The sequence below is a fragment of the Lissotriton helveticus genome, chromosome 3_1 (genome assembly GCF_964261635.1).
Source record: "Lissotriton helveticus chromosome 3_1, aLisHel1.1, whole genome shotgun sequence".
NCBI classification, from domain to species: Eukaryota; Metazoa; Chordata; class Amphibia; order Caudata; family Salamandridae; genus Lissotriton; species Lissotriton helveticus.
The window spans coordinates 1,647,028,388-1,647,040,562 of NC_136061.1; the positions used below are offsets into that span (position 1 = coordinate 1,647,028,388).

The following is a 12,175-nucleotide window of genomic DNA, read 5'->3' on the forward strand; positions in this document are numbered from 1 at the left end:
GCGCCGAAAGAAGGAGCCGCTGTGAGCAGCGACCAGGAAGTCAGGCAAATGCCGCCTGACTGTGGGCAGGGCCTTCTGTCGGCAGCCCGGAGCCTCGCAGGCTCCATTTCCACCTCCCTCTGCGGTGGGGAAGCCGTACAGAGCCTCGCGGTCTCCACGCCGAAGTCCCATGTCCCAGGAGAGGAACCGGGTGAAGCCAGGAGAGGTCCCTAGAGCGGGACCTGTCGAGGCACTTTGCCGGTGCCTGAGGATCAGAGGAGACCAGAGGAGGCTGAGAACTGCTCCACAGAGCCCCGGTGAGTGGGGGCTGAGACGCAAGCTGTTGAGGGTTGGTCGAGGCACGTTGTCGGTGCCTGGAGTCGTGTTGGTGCTCCCGAGGCCCGTGTAGTGCCAGTACCTTATCAATCTTCACAGCTGCGCCGCCGTTGCGGGCAGCTGCACCATGGAGGCAATCTTGTGTTCCAGAGCCCCAGAGTGGGGCTCCAACTTGCTCAGTTGTGGCCATTGCCCCTATTGCTTGACACAGAGAGAGCGAGAGCGCAGGCAGCTACAACGTGGGAGCCATTTTGGTTTCAGAGTCCCAGTGGGGCTCACGAGGCACCGTGGTGCCGGTGCTTGTTTCCTCAGCTGCACCACAAGAGCGCGGGCTGCTGCAACGTTTGGGGAGGGCATTTCTTTGGAGAGGATAAGGAAGAAATGAGATACACCCCCTGTCCCCAGTGCATTTGTGCACCAGTAATTTTGCTGCATTGGCAGCCAGAGGGCCATTGGGAAGGTCCTACATTGTGTTGCGCAAACGTTTTACACATTGCCTCTGGGATAAGCCTGACTGCTCTTGGCAAGCTACCAAGGGGGTGAGCAGGGGTTATCTTCAGCTTGTAACTCCCTTGCCCTGACTAGAGTGCAGAGATGTTTTAAGGCATGGGCAAAGTGGGCTCTGGCCCAGGGCCCCAGCCCTTCAGGGGGCCTCCTGATAGAGGCAGTTCTGTTCTGCAGTAAGTCTTGGCCTGATGATCTTGAATAATTCCAAAATCTATTTTTTAATAACACTTTCCTTTCATTTATTTTTAACCTGGGTTGTGTTTGAGAGTCTATTCCAGGCATTTTGCAGAGAGAAATGTTGTGTTTATGGTTCATGCAAAATCCATAAAAAATAGTTTCTTTAAATCACAATAGGACCTCACATATGAGAAATGGGAGTGTGTCACAGAGATTATTTGTAGTAATGCTAGTGAGCTGCTGCTGGTTAACAACATTGAAAACACGTCATTGTCCTTTAATATTAAATGCAAACACATTTAGAATTTAGACGAGTGCGAATGTGCACTGTCAGTGACCTGGCCAAAGAGGGCATGTAAGAGCTGAAATTGAATCAGCCACGCAACAGGACTCCACTGGACGGACCACAGCTGCGTCCACTTCAGCTTCAAAAGAACGACGATCCACCACCACCAGCAACAGGTTGCCCGAAGAAGCTGGAACAAGATCACAGCCGACCAGCTCACCGCTTCCCTGAGCCAGCACCCCCCCGCCAGCTCAGCGAACCCCAGCCAGGCCGCCGACAACCTCACGAAGTGGATCAACAACGGCGCGGACGAACTCGCCCCTCTGAGAACCCCGCCCAGCAGACCCTGCAGCAGAAAAACACCATGGTTCACCGACGAACTCAAGAGCTCCAAGAAGAACTGCCGAGCCCTCGAGAAAGTCTGGAGAAGGGAACCAACGACGGACAACATGACCACCCTCAAGCTCGCCACCCGGAAACACCACCAACTGATCCGCGCCACCAAGAAAAATACATACAAGGACCGGCTGGACAACAACGCACACAACTGCAAGGAACTCTTCAACATCGTGAAAGAGCTCTCCAACCCCAACGCCGGAAACAATGACATCACCCCGTCGCAAGACCTCTGCAACTCCCTCGCGTCCTACTTCCACAACAAGATCGCGGACATACACAACAGCTTCAGCAACCAACCAACGCAAGCCACAACCGCAACAACGCCACCCACCACCACCCTCCGCACCTGGACTCCGATCAGCACCGAAGACACCATCCGCACAATGAACTCCATCCATTCCGGATCTCCGACTGACCCCTGCCCTCACCACGTCTTCAACAAGGCTGACGCTGTCATCGCACCCCACCTGCGGGACATCATCAACACCTCCTTCGACACCGCCACCTTCCCTGAGAGCTGGAAGCACGCCGAACTCAGCGCTCTTCTCAAGAAACCCACAGCAGACCCCACCGACCTCAAGAACTACCGTCCCATCTCGCTCCTCCCGTTCCCGGCCAAAGTCATCGAGAAGACCGTCAACAAACAGCTGGCCGCCTTCCTCGAGACGAATGGATCCCTCGACCCCTCACAATCTGGCTTCCGAGCGAACCACAGCACCGAGACCGCCCTCATCGCTGCCACCGATGACATACGAACTCTGATGGACAACGGAGAAACAGCGGCCCTCATCCTCCTGGACCTCTCCGCGGCTTTCGACACTGTCTGCCACCGCACCCTAGTACAGCGCCTCGGCAACATCGGAATCCAGGACAAGGCACTGGAATGGATCACCTCCTTCCTCGACGGAAGAACACAGAGAGTCCGCCTACCACCGTACAAGTCAGAGGCCACCAAAGTCATCTGCGGCGTCCCTCAAGGATCCTCACTGAGCCCCACCCTCTTCAACGTCTACATGAGCCCCCTCGCGGCCATCGCACGCCAACACAACCTCAACATAATCTCCTACGCCGACGACACCCAGCTGATCCTCTCCCTGACCAACGACCCCGCCACCGCAAGAGCCAACCTGCACGAAGGGATGAGAGAGGTAGCCGAATGGATGACGACCAGCCGCCTGAAACTGAACTCGGACAAGACGGAGGTCCTCATCCTGGGCTCCTCGCCCTCCGCCTGGGACGACTCCTGGTGGCCCCCCGCCCTGGGCACCGCACCCAAACCGACGGACCACGCACGCAACCTGGGCTTCATCCTGGACTCCTCTCTCTCCATGACCAGACAAGTAAACGCCGTCTCCTCGTCTTGCTTCAACATCCTGCGCATGCTACGTAAGATCTTCCGGTGGATCCCCACCGAGACGAGGAAGACGGTCACCCAGGCCCTCGTCACCAGCCGACTGGACTACGGCAACGCCCTCTACGCCGGAACCACCGCCAAGCTCCAGAAGAGACTCCAGCGGATCCAGAACGCCTCGGCCAGACTCATCCTCGACATCCCCAGACGCAGCCACATCTCCGGACACCTGAGAGATCTGCATTGGCTCCCGGTCAACAAGAGAATCACCTTCCGTCTCCTCACCCACGCGCACAAAGCCCTACACGACCAAGGCCCGAGCTACCTCAACAACCGGATCAACTTCTACACTCCCAAGCGCCTCCTCAGATCAACCAGCCACGCCCTCGCCGCCGTCCCCCGCATCCGAAGAGCGACAACAGGAGGAAGGTCCTTCTCCTACCTGGCCGCCAAGACCTGGAACTCACTCCCAACCGACCTGCGCCTGACCCAAGACCACCTCTCCTTCAGGAAGAAGCTCAAGACCTGGCTGTTAGAGCAGTAACGGCACCCCCCCCCCAACCCAGCGCCTTGAGACCCTACGGGTGAGTAGTGCGCTCTATAAATGACCTGATTGATTGATTGATTGAATCATTAATTCAAAGTTGTTCCAAACAGGGGCCCCAAAAATATGTTTGGCCCAGGGCCCCCGAAATTCTTAAGATGTCCCTGCTAGAGTGGTGGTTTCTTCCTTGTTTAGGTGCATGCCCTAGCCAACTAGAAATCCCATTTCTAACAACACACAGATGATGGACGGAATGCAGAGGAAATCAAATCTTCATCCCCAGTCAAGAGAACTGGGTTAGTTCCTCTTGACTAAGGAGTGATTTCCCAACTCCATATTTAAATATTGGGCAGCTTTGATGTTGCCTAGGCTTGCTTTATAACTAAACGTAGGGAACCAAAATTGTTCAAAAAGTAAAATTTAAGTAAAAAAGGACCATTGCACATATATGATGGGATATACAAGTATAATTAAAGTTTATATGGGTACATATGTACAGTTCTACCTGGGCTAATCCACAAAATTCTTCATCGCAGATCCAGGTGCATTCCATAATTTGGATTTCTTAAAGAACCTGAATTGTCCGCAAGAACAGATTCATAGTTGGCCTTTTTACTATAGAGCAAAATTAAGGCAGGGATGGAACTAGAGACTCTCCGTAGAGTACTGAAGAAGCTTCAACATGCTTTTATCCCCGCAGTATATGATCCTCAGTATTCTGTGAAAGTAATTTCCGAATTTTATGAAATACTATGAAAGGTTTTTTGTCAGTCCTGAGTGGATGAATTCTTTGTGTGTTAGGTGAGAGGCATTAAATTATTTCACAGAAAACAATTATTTCGGACAATTTGCCATTCTTATGTTACTTCCGCTAAACTGAATGAAATATCCAGAGGAAATGATAATTTCACGCTAGGTGTGGCTCCTCTTTCTTTATACATATTAAAACATTTACCACACAGGTCCTCATGGCGAGTGGTGAAATTTCACCTGCACCGATAACTCCAGTTGGAATTCCACCGCCTGCAATTTCTAATGACTCCAAGCCTCAAATTATTGTGAAAACTCCAGGCCTTGTGTGCCTGAAGAATCCGGACTCTTCCACATGCTGCTGGGGGCTGGGGCAGTAGCTGCTCGACCCCCATGGACATCTTAAGGATTGTGGGGGGCCTTGAAGCACCTATTCAGAAACGTTTGAATATATGATGCAATTTCAGCTCTTTCATGCTCTTTTTGGCAGGTCACTGACGGTGCACAGGCACGCTCGTCCAAATGTTAAATCTGCTTATATCGAATATTGACTTGTGTTTTCAATATTGTAACACAGCAGCAGTTCACTAAATACTGCAAATGATCTCTGTGACACCCTCCCATTTCTCATATGTGAGATCCTGTTTTGATCTAAAATAATGTTTTTATGGATGTTGCATGAAACATGAACACAACATTTCTCTGCAAAATGTTTGTAATAAACCCTCACACCTTACCCACATTAAAAATAAATTATTGGTGGTAGGGCGCTAAGGTCTGCATAGAGAGTGGGGAGTGTGGAAGGGGGGAGTTCTATCCTTACATGTCTGTTTTGGGGGATCGGAATTGGTTTGTTCAAGGGGTGGGTTGATGCTGGGTGGGAGGAATGGCCGTAGCGGGTGGGACTGATTTTCTTGATATGACTATGGTTGATTGTGTCAATGCTTGCTAATGATTTTCTGCTGCTACCTGAAGTGTACTGTTGCGGAGCTGGTTTGTTCAATAAAAAGACTTTTAAAAATATATATTTTTTTTAATTGGAAAACAGTGTTCAAAACAATTTGTTTAAGAATTATTCAGTCATTAGGGCAAGACTCTCTGCAGAACAGAGCTGCCCCGTAAGGGGGCCCCTTAAAGGCTGGGGCCCTGTTCAGAGCCCCTTTGCCCATGCCTGAAAACGTCTCTGCCAACCCCTGCAGCAGCAGAGGAGCGAAGAAGGTGTCGCCCCCCCCCCCACACACACACAAAGGCTTACAGTAAGCCTCACTGGCTACTTGCTTTCGTTTTGACTATTCCCATTTGAATCACCCATGAACATGTGCCTGTGGAATCTGAGCTTCAAGCTTTTTCCACATAGTGATTTCCTGCTTTATTTCGGTTAGATTGTTTGGGCATCTTTTTCCGTTTCTTAGTCTGCAGTTTCTATCTCAACCACTCTCTAGAAAGTTACCCTTGAAAATTACACCTCCTGCATGTCTCTCACCTTGCACCAAACCGCCTGCAGTTGGCAGCATACTCTTGAAATGGTCCTAGTGGTGGAAAGTTGGGAGATCTGACTCACACGCATGGTAAGGATATGAAGCAAAACTACTTACAAAACGATTTCATACCCCTCTTTCAGGGCCATCTCAATCTATTTCAGACGCTTCACATTTCCCTTTTATGACCAAATCCAAGGACTTTGATAAATATTTCATTAAATACTTTGGGGGCTAATCTCCCCACTTTGTTATTCCTATTCTCACTTTTTCATAATGATGGCAAGCTCTGTAGTTGCTTCGAAGCTAGGGTTCCGTAACGCACGTTCAGGCATACATTCATGCATAAAGTAGTTCCTAGATTTGGGTAAAAAAAACAACATGAGGTAATACATGTCCTGCTCTCCATAAGCACCAGCCTTCACACAGGTGTAGATTCAGAGGCGTAGCTAGAGCTTGTGGCGCCCGGGGCTATCCTTCAGATTGCCGCCCCCCCTGGGGGGGGTGCTGGGGAAAAACGATGGCTAGCACCTGAAAGAGGTCCGAGAGACATGTAGTATCGCCGCTAATAGTTACCTCGATCATGCAAGTTACATGCACATATATGACACGGTCTGTGGCTGTTGCATTGCGTGTGTGCATGCTTGTGCAAGTGTCTGTTCTGTGTGCGTGTATGTTGATAGCTGCTTTTGAGACTGTGTTGCTTTGTGTCTGTCTGTGTGCCTGCGTGTACGAGTGTGAGGCCTGCGCTACATCCGTGTGGGACAGGTGTTGCAGACTTCAGGCTAGGGACCACTTAGCACAAGAGGATCGTTCACACATTCACACAACCCCCCAAAGGGGCATCTATTGCTTTCAAAGCTGAGGATACAGACTCGTTGGTGTGCAGCACAATAACCCAGGTCTGCACTGTGTCGAGGAACCCCCATTTTACAAGGACTCCACTCCCAGTCTTAAAGGGACGGTCACGGGATCAGACAAGCTACGGAGGCCAGTGCAGCTTTAGTGGTAACACAAAGAGGCTGAGGCTGTCTGTGATATCTCGATGTCACACATAGTGGGGAAAAAAAAGTAGGGGACTCTGGACGGAGAATCAGAGGGCGGGAATAAACCGAGTCAGTGGGCGGAGTGGCCAGAAAGAGAAAATTATTCTTATTTTTAGTATTTGTTTGGCATTTCACTACCCAGTTACTGATTATTACATTATTTAATTCAGCCCATAGATACACGTTTATTTAAGGTTAGGAGTTATTGACATTAAAATACATTCACAGAGTGGGATTCATTTTCAATCACAGAATGTCCCAAATATGCTTAAAAGTGGAATCACAAGCCATTTGTCTCAGAGCCATGCAGTTTCTCACATCAGCACTTCTCCCTCTTTCCACGAGAGCAGTTCAAACATGAATGGCAAAATATCCTAATTTGCAAATATTTTCCATATAAATATGGCTCTGCAATGTTAGCCACATAATGCATCATCTGCTGCATAATTTGACAATTTGAACTAATAAATTGTTTGTAGCTCAAACAGATCAAAAGTTAATAGAAAATGTGTTTCTGCGAAGTGGAGGACCCTTTGCAAAGGTTGACTGATCACCTTTCTCACCGATGCATTTGTATGTTACACTGGTACTAATAAGGCAAAATCTTTACAGAGACTGTTAGCATGTGTAAAAATTTCAAAATAATCAGTATCAGAAAATATACTGCATTACGCTGCAGCCTTTTTTTGCTGCATAATTTAGTCAACACTGCAGCATAATTTGTCCTCTGTTGCTGCATATTTCCAGTGGCCCCCAAACCAGGCCACATATGTTAAAAGTGCTTGTGCATGAATCAGCAAGACAATGAAGTTTATAAACTTAGTTTAGCGTGCATGCAAATCATGCATTGCAGACCCCTGGTAAGTTGCAGCTACTACTGCTGAAACAAGCCCAATGGAGTAACCAATGTGTGAGGTAGACTGGCCTCAAGGGCAACAACGGCTTTATTGCTGGTGGATCCCTGTGCACCCCAGCGACTCCCTCCACCACAGATTCCCTCACTACCACCCTTTAACAGTGCCCCTCAAGACTCTATAACCACACTCTGGCTCAGATACATTTAATTTGATTTACAGCGCCACTGATACCAGTGTAGGGTGTCAGAGCACTTTACATCACACATTACACGGACACAATCAATCAGACGTGTGTAAATCAATGTATAGGAAATGTTACATAAGACAAAACTACAAGGTGTAGGAGTCACATAACAACCATACTAGAAGTCAGTATAGTTTAATAGTGATTGGTCTGGAGAAACACAAACTCTGAATTTAGAATATAATACCATGGTTGGGGGTTCTCTTTAATAACCAAAATTCATTGCTATCCAAATGATCCCTTTTTGGAATATTAGGATAATCGAAGACTGGGGATAACCATAACGCTCTAATTTATACCTTGCAGTTTGCATGCAGCTCTTAGATGACAGTTAATAGCTCACTGTTCTATGTTAAGATTTGGAATTATAAGCTGCAAGTAATAAAAGGATCTCACTGACAAAAGCAGTAGCCCACTGACCAATTTACTTTATTTGCACTTTGTGACCTGCATGGTACATGTTCTTTGCAGCAGGCACATTAAACTCTCTGCACTACCTTTCCACAAGTCAAAACTTCCACTTGACAAAACTCCATCTCCCTCTAGGAAGAACATTAATCACCAGTTATCATGATATTTTTATGTTTGCTGAAAATTGCTGGAGGCCAGGAAGGAGGCAGGAAGTGCTTATAGAAACATAATATACTTGCAAAAATTACGCCCCCACCTGAAGTCAGCACCTGGATCGCACTAATCGCACTGCTCTAGAGCCACCCTACTCAAGGGTCCTGTGATATCAGTGACAGAGTCACTGTTGCTCTAGGGTGTGATGCGTCATTGGCCTGTCGGCAAGACTGGAGCTGAACTTCAGCATGAATTGCGATGTCAAGCCTTCAAGGTTAACCCACCCTGGCCACTGCTAGGGTCCACCGGCTGGTTCCAATGACTTCTAAGGTCTTGTGGAGCCTTCTAAGGTCTAGCATGGGAATGTGCTCCCTTAGGAGAATGGTCTGGGGGACTGGTCATGAAGGATGAACCAGGCTCCCCAGTTCCAAATTCGGCAGCTCTGGCCATAGTGACACATTCTCTCCCCCACTGAACACTAAACTGCCCCACTAAGAGAAACTTGCACTGCTTTCAACTACAACCCAAATGTGCCCCGCTATAAACACTTAGACACAATTCAAATTGCTCACACGAGTAAAATGCTGCCTGGAAAAAAAAGCAATAGCATCCTGGAAAAAGCAAACACTCATAGGGAATTCAAGTTTAAGTACAGCATGTGAAATGTAAGCGGAAACATGACTACCTTATTGGTTTCACATTCATTATTAAGAAATTAATGTGTTTTTGTTAAAGGTTAAGGACATATCTACAGGGCCTGGAAGGAACCCGTTTCAATGTCCAATGCTTATATCCTTACAAAACGTAAGCAGTATCGTTTAACAAGACCACATCCTTGAACACAGAGCCGGGGTACACAATTTGTTTTCTAATCCACCCATCAAGAATATATTGCACAGTACCTCCAGCAAAGGTGCACTTCCCCACCCAGGGAAAACAATGTTCAAAGAAAGACAAGAAAACAAAAGTAGCGCTTCACTGGCAAACTCTGTAAAGTGGTGTTAATGTGTTTGGGTGTGAATAACACCAATCTGGCCACTTTGCAACCCCTCTATCTTGCTCTATATTGTTATTTTTCACATTTTGAACTTTTTTTTTCTCTCCATCCCCAGGCTGCACTTTTGAATAGAAACATGTCAGAAAAAGACGACATGTCCAGTAAAAGTGTTTTACTTTTTTGGATCCATTTCACAGGGAAACAAATAAAGGAAAGGCGAGGAAAGAGGGTGCAATAACCGTTTCTTGAAGTCCTGGTTTTCAGTAAGTGAGGAGGAACAAGATAAAAACAGAGGGAGGAAGAGTAGGAAAGAGGGAGGGGGAGGGCAGATGACCACGGCAGAGCAGGTGAAATGGACACCGCACTTGTCTTCTCTGAGTAAGAAGAGACAAGCCTTTTCCTTCTCTGCCCGAACAGCCAGCAACACCTAACCTTATCTATTGGCTTTTTCTGCCGTCCTGGGATGCGAGTTTAAAACAAAAAATTAGGGGAACGGAATCCATTAAATTATATAAGTAGGGGCACGCCGTGCCCTGCCGATCCCGCCCCACTTCTACCACTGGACTCACCTCACTTTATGGGCACCCATCGCGCATGAGGGACCTCGGACCACACATCGTGGGAACATGCTGCTGCTGCCCAGCCCTTCCGTCTTCAAGTTGGCAGCAGACACGGGGCAAGGTCGAGGTGAGTCAGCAGCAAGTGCACTGCCACTGCAGGCAGCGGAGGAGAGAAATAATTCCCGGAGCCTCAGGGGTGCTGCGCCACACAAGAGTTCAAAAGGGCAGAGGCAGAGGCAGGGGGTGGGTGGGGCCTGCTGCTTCTGCCCTTTTGAACTCTTGTGTGGCACAGCACCCCTGAGGCTCCGGGAATTATTTCTCTCCTGTGTGAGAAAGAAGTTGTGGAAGGTTCCAGGGGCAATTCAAACGTGGCCTGTTGTGGCAGCATTTATAATTTATTTGGATACACTGACTGGCAGTAGCGTCAGTCAGTGTACCCAAACAAATTATAAAGGCTGCCACAACAGGCCAGTGCAGCACGGCCGCCGCCCTCAACATCGTGCCGCCTGGGGCGGAAGGTCCCCCCCCACCGCCCCACCCCCCCCACACACCCTCCTAGCTACGCCGGTGTGTAGATTCTCACCAAACTAAAAATAACTGAACATAATGTATACATTTAGAAAAACACTACAGTAATCACGATCAGTACGCCTGCTTATATTGCAGACAAGCTCACCATCTCTGGTGGTTCTCGGCACACCCGCATCCAGGACATCATCAGACTACAGAATAACAAATGTAAAAAAGAAAAACTTTCCATCTATGCACCCAGTATCTGGGACAACTTCCCATTGTCAACCAAAGCCTCTCCAATTTACGAATGAGTTAACAACTGACCTCTTTATAGAATACGGCATTACAATGCATTAACCATCTACAATCCTGCTTCCTTTCCTATTTCCTGTTTACCTTAGGCTTAGTTTTGACCATGTTCCGTGCTCTTCTACCTTTTGACTAGGTTCACACTATAGAAATACCATATACATACATGTATACCACAAATGTACCTATAGAAATACCATATACATACATATATACTACAAGAAATGTACCTATTTTGAACAAGATCCATTCCACAATTATCTTTCCAAAATAAGCCAAGCGTCATATTTAACAAATTCTAGCAGGAACACTACATTTTGTATAAAAGCTTCCCAGGTGCAAGCTGATGTAACAATACCTCTGTTTGCTTGCCTTCATCACCAGACACTACTTTCAACACGATATATAGGGGAAAATTTCATTTTATTATGCAGTATATATTGTTTACTGCCTACAGTTACATGGAATGTAACACTTAATGCACAATGCACTGTTCATATATTCAAAGCTACCTAATGTGTCTTTTCTAGCAAAAAGGTTTGTTCTATCATGGCCTGCCACTCTTTTATAATAGCGGCATATCTATATATATAAAAACGAATGTCTGTCTCTCTGTCTGTCTGTTTGTCCTGTATGCATTACTACACCATTCATCCGATCGCCATGAAACTTTGGGAAGTTGTTGAGTACACTCCCGCAAAGGTTTCTGGCATACATATTTTTTTTAATATCGGCCCCCCAGGGCCCTTATAATCTTTCGAATACTGATGTACGCACCAGACGGAAAAACAACAAATTGTGTATCCACAAGCACTCGAATAAATAAATAGAATTAAAACAGCATTCATCCGATCACCAGGAAACTTTGGAAAGTTGTTGAGTACACTCCCGCGAAGGTTTCTGGAATCATTTTTTTTTAAATATCGGCCCCCAGGGCCCTCATAATCTTTCGAATACTGATGTACGCACAAGACGGAAAAACAAAAAATCGTGTATCCACAAGCACTCGAATAAATAAATAGAATTAAAACAGCATTCATCCGATCACCAGGAAACTTTGGGAAGTTGTTGAGTACACTCCCGCGAAAGTTTCTGGCATACATTTTTTTTTAAATATCGGCCCCCCAGGGCCCTCATAATCTTTCGAATACTGATATACGCACCAGACGGAAAAACAAACAATTGTGTATCCACAAGCACTCGAAAAAATAAATAGAATTAAAACGACACTTTGAAATGTTTTCCATATTAAAATGAATAAGTTTCAATAAAAATGAC

The 12,175-nt window shown here is 47.1% G+C and overlaps 2 protein-coding genes across 5 annotated transcripts in view; one reads left to right on the forward strand and one right to left on the reverse strand.

Moving 5' to 3' along the window:
* SCTR (secretin receptor) overlaps nt 1-10,221 on the reverse strand; it is a 703,893-nt gene extending 693,672 nt beyond the window's left edge. For both annotated transcript variants that reach the window (XM_078682401.1, XM_078682399.1), the window contains exon 1: nt 10,085-10,221. The gene's annotated coding sequence lies outside the window, so the exon portion shown is untranslated. The remainder of the gene's footprint in view (nt 1-10,084) is intronic.
* Nucleotides 1-12,175, forward strand: part of CFAP221 (cilia and flagella associated protein 221) — a 661,487-nt gene that overhangs the window by 71,215 nt on the left and 578,097 nt on the right. The window contains exon 1 of one of the 3 annotated variants that reach the window (XM_078682398.1): nt 9,870-10,202. The exons of the other annotated variants lie outside the window; for them this stretch is intronic. The gene's annotated coding sequence lies outside the window, so the exon portion shown is untranslated. Of the gene's footprint in view, nt 1-9,869; nt 10,203-12,175 lie in introns of those variants that run through there. 3 annotated transcript variants of the gene reach the window in all.